This window comes from Ambystoma mexicanum, chromosome 5p (genome assembly GCF_040938575.1).
Source record: "Ambystoma mexicanum isolate Mex_15411 chromosome 5p, UKY_AmexF1_1, whole genome shotgun sequence".
NCBI lineage: Eukaryota > Metazoa > Chordata > Amphibia > Caudata > Ambystomatidae > Ambystoma > Ambystoma mexicanum.
In genome coordinates, this window is record NC_090930.1 from 134268095 (window position 1) to 134284749 (window position 16655).

Genomic DNA, 16655 nt, shown 5'->3' on the forward strand with positions numbered 1-16655 from the left:
TATCTATTATTTATTTTAGACAACTGATCATTTGTGCAGGTCTATTTAGATGAGCCATTGACGCCTGCACAAAGTTTATGTTCTTTTTAACAAAATAGAAAACCATACTAATGCAATTACTGTGTTTCAGGGAGTTGCTGAAGCGTCATCTTCAATAATATCATCAATGGAAGTCTATGCAGAGCCCGAGGTATGGATCTTGACAGTTCCATCTAACTAGATCTACAATGCGTGAATAATTGTCGTTTGAATGTTTTACACAATGCGTTCATTCGTGTTTTGCTATTGAGATGTACGTGGGTATTGGTCCCCAAGTACATTTTGTGTTTTCAATATTATTATACATACTAATGAAAGTTCGATGTTTCAGGGAGTCGATGGAGCGTCAGTGCGTGATGGATGTGCTTATGAAAATATAGTCGTTGCAGCGCAAGAGGAAGTGGAGACATGCACACACGAGTCGGAGCAACAGCGTCCAGATGTTGAAGTTCGAGGCAAGAAAGTTTCAAAGAAAAGAAAACAAAAGAAGGTTAGTGTCCTGGTCACTATATTATGTTGTTTTTCACTGTTAATAGTTCAATACTGTAAGTTGTGTTTAAACTGAACATCCCTTTTCCAATCTGTCCTCTAGTTGCGAGTGGGTGTACGAACTAGATCTACACAGACAGTGAAGCGAACGAGAGATGTTGCTTGTGAAACCTTTTGCCAGGGACTTGAGACTGGAGATGCATCGTGCCAATGGGAAGAATATGAAGTGATTGACAACGGAGCTATACCACCACCAGCCATTGATAGTGAATGTCCTCCTAGTAGTTCGGATGCAGTCGGAGATCAATTCACAGAATCCACACCCGCAAAAACTAAGACCGCGAGAAAGTTGAAGAAATTGTTTTATTCTCCCATCGCCGGAGAAGGAACAGATGTTGCAATGGAAGAGAATGAAATGGATGACAATGAAACACCATCAATAGCACTGAACATAGCGGAAGACGATATCAGAGATTGTACCTTTAATGTGAGTGACATGTCCTCAACGTTACAGGCCGAACCAGCTGGGATGCAGAGTGACAGTATAAGGAAAGAGGCCAAATTCATTGTATTCGATAGTTGTTTGATTGATATTATTATTAAGATGAAATGTGGGCATTCGGTTGGTGGGGAAGTATGTGGGGAGCCATTGATTAATGTGACTCGTGCAATTCGAGGCACTAACCTTAAAATACATGCCATCTGTACACAATATCATCCGTTCTCATGGTCTGCACAACCCATGCTGGGGCAACTGCCAGCAGGCAATCTACTTTGTGCAGCGGCCGCACTTTTTAGTGGTTCAAGTTTTAAAAAGTTAGAGTATTTCTTTCAGTTTGTAGGAATCCATTTCATTGCGAAAACTCAGTTCTACAAATACCAAACCGATTATCTATTTCCAGCCATTAGCGAAGCTTGGAGAATGGAAAAAATGTCTATTGAAAGTACATTCGCGGGCAAACGGTTCAGGCTAGCTGGTGATGGACAGTGCGACAGCCCAGGATTTTCAGCCAAGTACTGCACCTACCACTTTCAGGACATGGAAAGTAAGAAAATTGTGAGTTCGGTGGTCGTGCAGGTGTCACAAAGTACATCCTCAGTGGCCATGGAGAAAGTTGGCTTTGTAGCATCATTGCAAGAACTACAATCGCGGGGAATGGTGATCGACCTGATAGCCACGGACAGACACGTTTCAATTGCCAAGACAATGAGAGAAGAGTACAAAAATATAAATCACCAATTTGACGTATGGCATCTTGCAAAAACAATCAATAAAAAAATGTCGGCTGCAGGTAAAAAAAAAGATATGCAAGGTATTTCACAGTGGTCCAAGTCAATCAGCAACCATCTTTGGTGGAGCTCAAAAACATGTGAAGGGTCGTTGGAAATTCTACTGGAAAAATGGCGGTCAGTAATGCTACACTGTAGCAACGTTCACCGCTGGACCACAAACCAACATTTCCACAATTGTGAACATGGCCATTTGTCCACAGAGGAGGCACGGAAGAAGAAGTGGTTGATTCCTTCATCACCCACTCACAAAGCCATTGAAAAGATTGTATTTGATAAAACTATAACAAGAGATTCGAGGGGACTCACGGAATTCTGCCACACAGGAGATTTGGAGGTGTTCCACAATATGTGCCTAAAGTACAGGCCAAAACGATTGCATTTTGGCATGGAGGGCATGATAAATCGGACTCTTCTAGCGGTCTTGGCACATAACCATAATGTTGGCCGTCAACAAAGTAGGACGACCGGAACTTTAGGGACGCTTCGCTACAATAAGGCCTTCACTAAAAGAAGTAAACAATGGGTGATCAAACCAGTGTTTGAGGATATGCAATATGAGTTTATTGAGAGACTTATTGTTGATGTCCTAGATAGGCACATACATGGAGTTGTGAACGAACCTGTGCAGGGGACAACTGCATTGCCACCCAACATTGCCTCTGTTCCATGTCCACCTAAAGCAGAGCTCATTGAGAAATACACATCACGGTTTAAATGATTGTAATTTGATTGTCTGTTCTCTCGAGTCTCCTCATGTTGCAGGCCCATTGAATATGTGTATCTATGTAATGTGTAAATAAAAGTGATTGCTCAGTGTACATGCAATGTGTCTCTCCACCCTTGCCCCTCCCTTCACCGTGCAGTAGTGCGAACCACCCAGGTGTCACCTGTGACTTTGCTCTCGAGTCTCCTCATGTCGCAGGCCCATTGAATATGTGTAGCTATGTATTGTGTAAATAAAAGTGATTGCTCAGTGTACATTCAATGTGTCTATCCAACCTTGTTCATTTGCGCATTAAATTAAACCAAACAGTAATATAAATCATTTTTCAAAAAATATAGAATGTCTCCGTATTTATGGTTCTCTGGGGCTGCAAAGCACGCAGACAAAATGCAAAGATGGAGTGTACATTTCAAGTCCTGTGAGATGGCCTTACACTGAATGTAGCTAACTAGGAATGTGTGCTCGTTCAAAGTGAAGGTCAGCTGCTTTGATTTTTTGCTCGGGTGCCGGAATGGCCCACAACTCAGTATAAGGTTCTATTGTTATTTGACCTTGACAGGCCGGGACCATCCCGAAAGACTTCTTTTTGGGGGTGTGGTGCAATAACGTAAGAAACGATAATGAATAAAATTTCAGAAACGATAGCCATTTAATGTTGGTTCATTAGAAGAAATAACGTCGGCATAGAAGGAGTGGTATTTCGGGGCTGCCCTACGCACAGACACAATGGAAAATGCAAATATAATGTAAGTAACTCTTTAGATGAGTTTATACCGCAATTTAATTACTATACAGTAGCTTTAAAGACGGGTTAAGTTGTACTTGTTCATTCTATGTGGAATATTGTTTTGTACCACGCACTATCTTAAGGAGAACCATCTCCTTTTACGGAAGCACCTCAAAACCTTCCTCTTTGCTTCTGCTTTCTCTCTCCCTCTCCCCTGCTACAACTGGTCCACTGTCTGCGACCACGGTCCTGGGCCCTTCCACTCTCCACCTGCACTGCCTCCCTGTCAACCCCTGCACTGGGGGACTGTCTCAGTATCCTACAGCCCCCCCTTCCCAGCACTTGTTCTGCACTTACCTTGCACTCGCCACCAGCTGGCCCTATGTATTTATTATTTTATGCTACTTACCTTGTACTGCACTTCCCCCCTCCCCTTCCCCTTGCACTTTTACCTTCCCCCTACCCCTGCACTTGCGCGATCTGAATGACACCTGGCCTAGTAGGATCGTTGTCTGTCTTCTCCTTGTTCCCCCCCTCCCTGCCTCGCCACGCCTTGAAACACTTGTGTATAGGCGCGTTGCAAATGCCATATTATATCATATCAGTGACGAAGTGGTCCACTGGCGCTCAGGCGGCTCTGAAAAAGGCGGAGGAGAGGGGGTGGGTTACTGGAAATGACGTATAATACCCAGTTGCACTGTCCTAGCTATGAAATAATTTCCCGACCTAATATATAAAATGAATAATTTTAATAAAGATCTGATGGTGAGACTAATTTCATTTTTTATGTTTTTAAAACAGGTACATCCTTCATTATTGTCTGTGTCACGAGTACCAGACACCGGCGGATGGCTTTTACAACCGCTAGTTGCTTCTCCGCGTGAACAACGTTACCACCCTGACCATTTTATGGGACGATCGCCAAGTACAAGTATGACCTTACGCGGTACTAATGGCTAGATGCAACATACATACCGTTGTGGTGGCCTAGTGCCTCGTTGTTGGAACAGCCATGCGATTATCAGTGCGACCGAAGAGCTTATTTTATCGTAAACCAACACCCTGTGTACTGCACACGAACATCGCTTGCCTCAAGACGAACTATTTTGGATCGAGAGCAAATAAAAATGCAAATCGCTGAATATTCTCTAAACATTTGATGTCAAATAAATGTACTTTACCAAATTTACAATCTTGCGGTTTGATTTAAAAGTGCAGTTTCATATTCCGAATTGTGGCGCGCTGTGTTGTGAGCTGATCTGTGTTGGTTTCCGGGTTCTGTGTGGAGTCGCGTAGAAGACGCCTGGGCGCGTTTGCCTACGCAGCACAGTCACGTCACGGATAGAGGCGGGGAATATGAATGTTTTGATAAAGTCTGTTTCAGGGGCGGGGGATATGATTTAGTGCCGCAAACGCAGGTGAGCCAGGTCGATGGGGGGAAATGATAGGATTATCACAAAATGGCGGCTGATTTCGAGTGCGTTAATGGACGAAAAGTCGGGTAAGGTCCATAGGAAAGTTTTCTACGATCTACTGATTTATGCTTAAAAACACATGGCCGAACCGTAGGGACAATAAAAAAAAAGTCCCGGAACTATCCTTTAAGCCTAACCCGGTGCCAGTAGTTGTGTTTCCCTCAGCTGTTATGACGATTGGTAAGCGGCTTGGTGGGTGAGTGAACTAACTCCATGGCGGGTGACATCAGCCGAAAAGTGTGAGTTGAGAGGTATGAGAGTATACAATACAAGTTATTTATTGGCATGACATGTTCAACAAATATTGGCAAAGTAAATACATGTGATACATAAATGTTACATTCTGTTCAGTAGAGATCATTATGGTTTTCAGATTGTTTCTGAAGTCCATATTGCTTCATGCTTTTTCTATTCTCTGGTGGCATGCATACACTTATTTAGCTGTTTTCTCTGCTAATTCTTGTGTTTGTCCAAGGACAGTACTGATCACAACTTGTCCATTTCTACCATGCACATCTCTGAAGTTGTAGGACTGTCTTATTTGTTATTTGATCTACTTCCCCATTCCCGCTGGAGTGTTGTGAGTGTAACAGTAAAATTTGCCTTTTGCAAGCTAGAACACACATGGGCCCTCATTACGACCCTGGCGCAAAGCGAAAAACGATGGCGGTAAACGATTACCGCCATCGTCTTCCGCTAGGGCCGATTACGACCCGTGACCGTAAACTACGATGTCATTAGCGGCATCGTAGCTAACGCTGCCGCTGACTGCGCCAAGGGCGCGCGCACGCGAACATCCACACCGTACTTAGCGCCATGGCGGAAAGGTACGCGAATGCCGACCCAAGCGGACATGCCCCTAACGCCATCACCCAGCCCGTTAAGTACCTTACCGCCATGGTCCTAATTACGCCATCGCGAACCAACCGTAAAGGGCCATGTAAAGTGAATGCAGCTGCCACAGGTGCACAGAAACAGCACAGGTGAAGGCAATACAGACTCAGGAAGTACAAAAAGAGCACACCCCACCCCTTCCCACACCCAGTCACACTCCACAATGATACCAATAGGACTAGCAATGTTGGGGCTGGAGGACCTGATAGCAATGCGAGTGCTACAACAGCAACTACAACAACAACAACAACAACAACAACAGGCTGCACAGAGGAGACGCAGGAGGAGAAGGAGGGCAAGGCAGGCCCAGCAAGCCCCACCAGCACAGCCAGTGCCACCACGCAGGCAGCCCCCAATCCCACGCATCAGAGCCAGCCCATTCAACCTCACCGCTGAGCAGATCCACACCCTGTACCGACTGGACCGGGACACCATCACCACCATTGTGGACATGATACACAACGACATCGTCAGCATGATTGAAACACCCACTGCCACCCCCCCCTACTGAAGGTAGTGTCCGTGCTCCACTTCCTGGCCACAGGCACCTACCAGCACACAGTGGGGCACTTGCATGGCATATCACAACCATTATTCTCGCGTACACTGATGCAAGTGCTCGATGCCCTCCTCAAGCACACAGATGACCACATCTCATTACCACGGTCTGCCCAGGAGATTGCCAACACCAAAGTGGGTTTCCATGCACTGGCCGGCATACCTGGTTGCATTGGTGCCATTGACTGCACCCATGTTGAATTGGTGGTCCCACATGCCATGGAGGTACCGTACCGCAACCGTAAACATTTCCACTCAATCAACGTGCAAATGGTCTGTGACTCCAACAGGATCATCACACATTGTTCTGCCAGATACCTCGGATCAACCCATGATTCAATGGTCCTTCGGAACTCCACAATACCACGCTACATGGAGCGACATGCAGGCCCAAGATCCTACCTACTCGGTGAGTCTAATGTCATGAGCATGGAAATGCAAAGTGGGTGTTGAATGACGTACCAATGCATATTTCATCTGGCAGATACAGGGGGGTGATGCATACGTCACATGGGTGCAACTAGCAGTAGCCAGATCATTCCCTGTGGCAGCACTGACGTCAACAGAGTAGTGTACACATTATGCCTGACCTAATCATCCCAACATGTGAATGAAAGTGTATCCCAAAAACGACACAACCATCTGCAAGTGCATTGTGCAAATTGTGACCGCATTGACCCTAAAGAAAACCACCAACAGGCACGTCACCATGCACCAACTACTGAAAGGCCTGTCCCCCACAACTGCGCACAAAGGAGGCACATGACAGACAGGAACATCAATGCACCACTACAAGACCCACAAACTGTCCCCATTGACACCAGTAATGCTCACTGGGGTCATAATGAGCCAGACATCAATGTTGCTATCATGTGAGCTTCAAGCTCACAGGACACGTGCAAGGTCACATGAATGACGGCCTGAACAGACACAGTGGATGGCCATTCACAAGGCAATCGTCCCCCCTGCATTGTGTTTTTGCATGCAAAACAGTACATGAGAGCCATGAACACATACTGGTTGCACAGTGTAAATCCATTAGCACAACTCTAATTGGTGCACAGTAACAGTCGGAATCAAGGCATGGTTGTGCGTCATGTTCACAAATCAATCTCGTTCCTGACACATTCATTTCTCACATTTTACAGGTGATGCGGGCTATCCCCTGAAGAGGTGGCTCCTCACACCAGTGCGGAACCCATCGAACCAGCATGAGGAGGACTACAACCGTGCCCATGCACGTACCCGTGTGGGGATAGAGCAGGCTTTTGGCCTACTGAAGGCACGTTTCCGCTGCCTCAGCAGGTCTGGCGGGGCACTCCTGTACCGCCATGAGAAGGTTGCAAAGATCGTCATGGCATGTGTCATGCTACACAATATGTGCATCAGACGAAACGTGCCTCTGCCCCCTGACGCAGAACCACAACCACCTGATGGTGGGGATGATGATGATGGGGATGGGGCAGCACCTCAGGGAGGCAGCGATGCACAGGAGGGGCATATAATGCGTCAGAATGTCATTGACCAATACTTCTAGCACACACAGCGTGTGTGTAACATATGGATGGCACTTGGGGCACTGTGTGTGTCTGGTATGTCAACACTGTGGACTGTAAAACAATAAAGCACACATACGCAATGAGCAATGTCCACACATTTCGTTTGTGAGAAATGAAAAAGTGTATTGTTCTTCTGAATAGGTATAACAGAACCCCTCCCCCTCCCCCCTGAACACTCCAACACACCCAATTCCCCCCTCCCCCTCCCCCCTGAACACTCCAACACACCCAATTCCCCCCTCCCCCTCCCCCTGAACACTCCAACACACCCAATTCCCCCCTCCCCCCTGAACACCCTGCAAACATGTGACAGTGCCCGTGGTGAAGTGTGTATAGTTTTGCACACTATTGACTGCCCCCTCTCCCGGAACCTGGGGCCCCCCTGCCTGTGCTCCTCAGGGTCCTGGATGACCTGCGGACGGGAGAGGCTTGTGCTGAACTTGCAGCTGAGGATGTACCGGGCTGCTCAGTACGGCATGTGTCCACAATTGTCTGGATGAGCTGGCTCATCATCTGCCGCACTGCAGCAAGTTCGGTGCATATGTCCCTGCTGGCAGTTTGGATGGCAGACCTGATGCCATCAGCACTCCTCTCCATGGCTGCACTGGCACTTCCACATTCTGCAACATACTGCGTGAGGAGTGTGCCCAGTACTTCCTGCCTGTTGGCAATCTGCTCCAGCGACAGCTGGAAATCTGGCCCAATGGAGGGTGCCAATGGGGGACCAATGGGACTACTCCCATCTTCCCCAACTCCCACTGGGCTTGGAGTTGCTGGCCATGAATTAGCAGGCGATTGGCCCTGGGTGTCATCTCCATGATGTCTGATTGGGGATAGGTGTGGTGAGTGAAGTTGCGTGTTGTGGGCAAGTCCAGTGTCATCCTCCACATCACTATCGGAGCAGGCAGCGATGGCTGCAGTCTCCCCAACAGTACTGCTCCCTGCTGACACATTGCCCTCAGTGGGCAACAGTGGGTGTTGTTGGGCTGCAGGCGCTGTCACGACCCCTTCCTCGGGGGACTTTGCTGCCCTGGCCTCTTCAGCCTGGCGTGGTTTCGGCCTGGGTCCAGCAGAGGTGGATGCATGGTTCCCTTCTCCCACTTTCCTGGCCTTCTTGGCTGCGGTGCTGGTGCTGTCGTCCCTGCCAGTGTCCGATTGCGAGCCTGTGGTGGAGCAGAGGAGGGTGACTGTTATTGATGGTTCAGCGGACATTGAGCAGGCATTGTGAAGAGTGTAATGGATAGATGGTGGAGTTAGTAGCCCGTGATATACAGGTTGCCTCCCTTTAGGTTCGGTTTTGCATGCAGGTGTGTGTCTGCCTACTGTACAGTGTACATGCTGCATGTGCGCAGGGTGTGGCTCATCTGCTGATGTGTTGCGTCTGCCACATTGTGATTGTCACGTGCAAGTGTATCAGGGTGTCTTGCAAGGCTGGATATGAGGCACCTACCTGTGTCTCCAGATGTCGGGGCCCCTCTCTCCATCTCGCCGACACCTTCGATGCACTCAATGCCAATCAGAGAGGCACATGTCTCCTCCCATGGCTGCATCTTCAGTGGGGAGTGTGCTCCCCCGCCAGTTCCCAGGGCCAGGTTACGGTTGGCAGACATAATGCCCCGGACCCTGATCCGCAGGTCGTCCCACCTCTTGCGGCACTGTTTGGAGGTGCGTGGGGTGGTTCCAACAGCACTGACACGTTGTGCCACAAGTTCCCACACCTCCTTTTTGCGGCCTATGGCTGGCCGGGTCATCTCAGTGGAGAAGACAACATCGGCCTTCTCCTGGAGCGTGTCTGCAAGCATTTGCAGTTCCTCACGACTGTAGCGCTCCTGCCGCTGCCTGTCACATGCCTTCTTCACAACTTTCGGCATGGTTGGGTGAGGAAATGGGTGGGTTATGGGAATGACAGGGTTTGAGGGTTGGTTGTGGTGTGGTTGGGTAGGTGCTGTTTCCCGTTCCGCCGCGATTACGCTATTTCCGGTTCCGCCTAATTGCGGTCACCGCTAATTACGGTGACCGCTGACTACGGTCGGCGCAATGATGGGTGGCGGTAGGTCACCCTGCGCTGTTAACGAGGCCGGTAAGGGCTATTTACGGCATGGCGTAGTTTACGTTACCGCCATGGTGTAATGCTCGTGCGCGATGGGTCGTAATATGGCGCTCTTATCGCCATCGGACCATGGCGTTAACGCTCATTACGCCATGGCGGTAATTTCGATTACTTACCGCCTGGGTCGTAATGAGGGCCTGGGTCCACAAGCTCCTGAAGAATTCTACTGGTTGGAAACGTACACTCTGTTGGACATGGAATTGTCCATGCATCTTCGCCTGCCCAGCTCAACCAGTGCAGGGACGTTGCCTCATGTCTTTCTGGTATGGAACCATTGTGCATTACTGAATGGTCTTTCCACACAAGGGAATAGCTTCAAGATGCTGAGTGCCCAAGGTAACACAGGAGGCAATGCAAACATTTGTTTTATATCCTTAGTAAATTCATGCTATTCAGTTTGTATGATGGATGCTCAGTGGAAAGATATGCAATATGCTGGAGGTAGATGTGATGAGTTCGTAATCTGTACCTGTCCGGAGGGGATGGGAACCTCTCTGAGCCTGGGGTGGGATGCCTACAAAGGTATTGATATTGATATTTTATTTATATCGCGCTCGTACACAAGTGTTTCACCTGTGTACGGTGGAGGACAGAGCAAGCCCTAACCTAGCAGTGGAAGGTGGTAACAGTTGGGAGGTGCCTATTCCCTGTTTCTCCATGTTTTCTTTAGTAATCTGCAGCTTCCCAGCAAGAGAACAGTCCACAGCACCCTGCAAAGAGGGAGCGCATACCAGAGCACTCCAACCGGCAGCTTCAGGAAGTAGAACCGCTATGTGACGCTGCAAGTGCGAGCGTATACACAGAAAGCTGTAAACCGCTCTGGAACGGAACAATGCTCACCTGGGACGGAGAAGTTGTGCGGCTCACCTGAAAAGACAGTTATACCAAGAACATTGGAGGACCTCAAACTCAAACAAACAGGAGCATTTACCACAGTGGGCTGCCTTGTTGGACCAAGCCAGACCCACAAGTAAAACGGGGGTAGGCCTTAGACCCCCTCATATGTACTTTGATGTCTGTAACACATCCCGGGAGGGGAAAACAGGGTATGATTGTCCCTGGTGTAAGGGTGTCGAAGAAGAAAGCTGACACAGAGGTAGCATGGTTTTATATAAGAAATGATGCATACTATCCGTAACTTCTAAGAGGGGTTTCCCTGTTCCAAAACTAATACTAAAGGGTCCTGTCAGAATGTTTGTCAAAGTGATTTCCACCATCCCGTGTCACAAACCTACTTCTATCGGTAACACTACAACTAAAAGTTAAACTACCAGAAGGTTCCCTCTTAAAAGAAAATGCCTCCTTCTCCTGCTTCTTTGATGGTGTTCAGAAAGAATGCTCTCTCACAACAAACATACCAGGGGGAATGACTCCCTTACCCTGTCTTGTGAGTTTCATTCAGTATTTATGCAATGTCACGCCCAGGAGAATGACTTCCTTCTCCTGGTATGGATGTGTACAACCTCCAATAAAACCATGGAGGATGACTCCCTTCAACTGGTGTCTCGGGCTGAACTAGTGACCAAGAGAATGGCATTCTCCGGACCAAGGCAATATCTCCTTTCTCCTGGTAGGACTTTGCGGAGTTCACAAGGCCAGGGGGAATAGCTCCCTTCCCGTGGCATCTTTAATACCACCTCTGGTTCTACACCAGAAGAATGACTCCCTTTTACAGTTCAACACAAGGTCAGGGGGAATGACTCCATTCCCCTGACATCTTTATCAAAGATCCTGATTTGGTACCAGGAGAATGACTCATTTCTCCTGGTATCGCTGGATACAGTTTTTCCTTGCTGCTTTCGGTTTTGATGCACAGCACACTTTGCCACTCAGATCTATTGGTAGCAAAGTTCCAGGTCTTGTTGGGGTCCCAGACCCTTCTCCGGTGGTCAGTGGTTTTCTCGTTCCCACTGTGATGAGGAAGATTTTCTCTGATGCTTTCAGTATCTGCTCTTGGGCCCCAGACCCATCTCTGGTGGTCAGTGGCTTTCTCCTTCCCAATGTGACGAGGAAGATTTCCTCTGATGCCTTCAGTATCTACTCTTTGATCCCAAACCCTTCCCTGGTGGTCAGTGGGTTCATGTCTGCCACTGACAAGAGGAAGAGGGTGCTGGAGGGATGACTGACACTGGCTAGGCCCAATAACTGCTTCACTCCCACGGTGGCAACTGAAAACATCTCTCCCGTGTACCCTCTGTGTCTCCCTTACCTCCTCATAGCTTCTCTGGGTTCTAGGTACGTCAACGGGGCTTCCTGAGACCAATATCCGCTTTGTCAGCTATTCAGGCTTCTCTCCATGTCGGGATCAGCAATGTGGCGTCTCCCTACACAGCTCAGCTTTCTTCCTTCCCTTGGTCGTGAGCTTGGGTCTGCACTGACAGACCCAACAGAGAATTCCCACAGCTGCTCACCAGCATTCTTTACATCCCACACCTGCTAGATCGCCGGCAGGACTCGATTCAATCGTGCTGAAGACTGCCTGCACCTGCATCCTCTCACAGCTGCACTCGACTCCGCGGCCAGTCTTGCCTTCTCTGATTGTCCTTTGTTGCTCTTTATCCTTGTATCCAGTTCCTTCCATGCAGTTTACAAGAGTCTTTTAACTCCGTCGATGATTGGATCTTCCTGCCTCCTCAGGGCCACCTGGTACCAGTATAAATACAGTCAATGATCTGTATGTCTCCTGTGTTCTTCCTCATCTTAGTACTTTTGGTGTTATGTTCTAGGTCACAGTAATACATAGGTTTGCCTTCAATGTAGTGCAACATATGGGTGTGGTAAGGAGTGCCCTGTAATGGAGCTATGGGATGTGTGATGGGGAAAAGAATGGTTTGTGTGCATCCTCAAGAGGGGAGTCCTCCCCTGAAAGGTCCTCCCACATGTTGCCACCCCTAGGGTGAATATTGGTTAGCATCTGCACCACCCTAGCCTTACAAGGAAGGGCTCCCTCCTAGGAAAAGTGACAAATTCAAAGATTCATCACATTGGGAACCAGCAGGGGAGAACCAATGGAAGAAGGAAGGTGTCAGAATTAGCAGGCTCACAAGGGTCATCATTTAATTCAGTCAACTCCCCCTCGTCCTCACCTGTCTCGCTCGAGCTATTCCGAGGGTTCTTGTATCTTCCTCTTCATCTAGTGCTCTGCTTTTTCTGGAAGAGATATGGTCTCCCTCATAGGGAAGCCACTATGCCTGCCTTGATATAAAGGGCGGACTAGTGGCCCCTTCCCAGAGGAAGCCGCAAGAGGAAAAAGCCAAAGCCGGTGGAAAAAAACTCTTTTATGCGTGGATCCTGAAGGTAGGTGTTGTGAGAGTTCAGAAGATGCAGAATCCTCCAGCGGGAAGTTGAGACCAAACTCCCACGTTGTACGTAGCAATGTAGTTTCTCCAATCAGTACGGATCCAAAATGAATCAACACTGAGACACAGAGACCCAGGAAGGTCCAGTGGGGGAATGCAGGTCTTCTGAGCGAGCCGTGAGAAAGCCACGGAAAGAGCGCCAGGGATAAGGAGCCTACTAAGGAGAGGAGCGGGGAAACGAGGGACACCAGGTGAGCCAGGCAATGCGAGGAAGCAGCAAGGGCAGAGAGTGGTAGAGCCGCGCGGAGAGAAGGGAAAACAAAGAAAGTCTGCAGGAACGAACGGGAAGCCCAGAGAAGACTCAGAGGGATTGCCGTGCGTGAACAGCAACGAGAGGGAAGAGCCAGAGAGAGAGCGAAAGGAGGCAGCAGGGCAAGCAGGGCTCACAATGAGCACTGGTAGAGCAGAAAACTAAGCGTCTCACCCAAAGCCGAGCAATCCGAGGGGATGCAATGCTCCCACCGCCGGGTGCCGACTGGCTAAAGGCAGCCCAGCGACGGCCATGATAGAAAAGACTAGATCGCTATGCTGAGCGGCCAGGGAACGTGGTTTCCACATTCAATGGCACCAGAATCGCCACTGATTCCACAAGTGTCACTAACGTGGGTGCATGACAGTATGCCCCCTGCTATCTCGTGGGCCCCCAGTTTGCCTGGGTGGTTTCGGTGGAAGGTGCAAACCGGCCTGAGTATGTGACTGTGGTTCTCATGAATCCTCAAAATGAGAATACCCTTTCCAATGAATCAAGTATTCTAGTCGTCCTTGTTCTATAGCATGAGTCCTGTATACTGTACATGTCGTACTCTTCCGGTATCTCCACGGTGGGTAAGCGTGGGGAACGTGAAGAACACTTGTAGGGATTATCCACAAACTCCCGGAGTAGTGAACCATGGAACACTGGGTGAATGTGATGCATATGCTTAGGTAGCTGCAGCTTGAATGTGACCGGATTGATCCTTTCTATAACTGAAAAAGGTCCCAAAAATCGTGAGGACAGTTTAGAGGGATGCACCCACCGAGGCAAGTATTTGGTGGCTATCTTGTGGGCCTCTGTTATACTAGACAGTACTGAGTTTACTGAAAGAACATCAGTGGTTCTGAGCGTTCTAGAGAAGCGGTTGAGTGGATGTTGGCCGTAGTTGCAGTAGAACGGCTGATCCCCGTAGAGGAATGGGTTGAATTGTTGTAGGAATACTCTGCGGTGGGCAGGAGAGATACCCAGTTGTCCTGCTGGAAGTTAGTGAAACAGCATAGGTACTGCTCTAGGGTGGCGTTGTGCCATTCCATCTGCCCGTTTGTCTGAGGATAGAAACCTGATGAAAGGGCTCTTTCAATACCAAGACGCTCAGATAAAGCCTTCCAGAACTTGGAGGTATACTGACTACCTCGATCGGAAATGATCTTTACTGGCAGACCGTACAGGTGAACAACATCTCTGGTGAAAACCGCAGCCATACCAGCGGCCAAAGGAACTCCAGGAAGGGGGGAGAAGTGAGTCATCTTACTGAAGGAATCCACTGTTACCATGATACAGGTGCATCTTTCAGAAGGCGGGAGATCCATGATGAAATCCGTTGTGATGCAGCTCCAGGGTCGAGGAGGTACTGGTTCCTGTTCCAACAAACGCACCGGTCTCTGAGTGCTGTATTGGCTTTGGTTACAAGTTGGGCAAGCCTTGGTGTACTTCCTGACATCCGTAGAAAGACCTGGCCACCAAAAATTCTGACGGATTAGTTCTAGGGTACTGGAAATTCCTCGATGACCAGCTAGCATACTGTCGTGGCACCAGGACAATACATGGCGATGAGAATCCCGGCCAGGAAGAAACAACCATTGGTTGACAAAAACCAACCCTTCCTTGTTGAGTATCTGGTCCTTGGAGGAGATCCTAGGCGGGTGGACTTCTAGGTTGGTGGCTTCCCTGACCTTCTGAAGGAAGGTGGATACTTTGAACACGAATTTGTTGCGTGGGAAGAGTCATTCAGGACTGTGTTTGGGGTTGAGACCTAGCACAGGAATGCACGATAAAGCGTCCGCCAAGATATTCTTAATGCCAGGCAGATAAGTGATCATGAAATCATACCGCGAAAATAAATCGCCCAACTGGCTTGACGTGAGTTGACGCACTCCATGTGTTGGAGCACTCTCAGGTTTTTATGGTCAGTGTGAAGCAAAAACGGGTGACTTCCTCCTACGAGTAGATGTCGCCATTCTTCACAGGCGACTTTCTTGGCCAACAGTTCTTTCTCTATCACTGAGTAGTTGATTTGGCTGGGTGAGAGTGTCTTTGAGAGATAGGCCACAGGATGCTCAATTCCATAAAAATCCTGTAGTAAAGCTGCACCGATCGCTGTGTCTGAAGCGTCAGCCTCTGCAATGAATGGGAGGGACTGGTTTGGTTGTCGTAGGACCGGGGCCGAACAGAAACGAGCCTGAGAAGATGGAAGGTAGCTTCTGCGGCATCAGTCCACTCAAAAGAGGTTGTAGTCTTCTTGAGCAGATTTGTTATGGCAAGAACAGCTCGGGAGAACTCCAGAATGAATTTCCTGTAAAAGTTTGCTAACCCAAGAAATCTTTGGACGTCTTTTACAGAGGTTGGAGTGGGCCACTCTAGGATAGCTGCGACCTTGGCAGGGTCCATTTTGACTCCCTGTTCGGATAGAATGAAACCCAAATAGGGTACGGTGGAAACCTGAAACAGACATTTCTCGGGTTTAACAAGAAGCCGATGTTCTTGTAGCCATTGGAGTACTTCATGGAGATGACGGTGATGTTGTCTGGTTGACGAAGAGAAGACCAGGATGTCATCCAGGTAGACAATGGTGGTGTGGAAAAGCAGATCAGAAAACAATTGATCCATAAACCGTTGAAAAACAGCAGGGGGATTGACTAACCCGAAGGACATAACCTTCTATTCAAAATGAGCAAACAGGATCCGAAAGGCGGTCTTCCATTCATCACCCACTTGCATTCATAAAAGGTGGTAGGCGCGTCTGAGGTTGAGTTTGGAGAAAACGACAGCTCCCTGCACGTGTTCTAGAATATCCTTGATTAAGGGCATCGGGTACCGGTCTCTGATGGTAACTCAGTTGAGACCCCGATAGTCGATGCAAGGCCTGAGTTCTGGGGAATTGCGTTTGGGTATGAACAACAATGATGCCCCAGCTGCAGAGTGAGAAGGTTGGATGAGCCGTTCTGGAGGTTCGAGTCCAGGTACTCCTGAAGTGCTTTAGTTTTCCTTCTGTGACAATGAATACATTCTTCCAAAGGGTATGAGTGCCCCTGGAATGAGATCGATGCTGCAGTCTTCTAGTCTGTGAGGTGGTAGGTCTTGAGCGTTCTTATCTTGGAAGACTTCCTTGAACTTGGTTAACTCTGTGGGCAGAGTACTCCACGAGAGTCTGGGAGAGACATGGCTACCGCCTTGA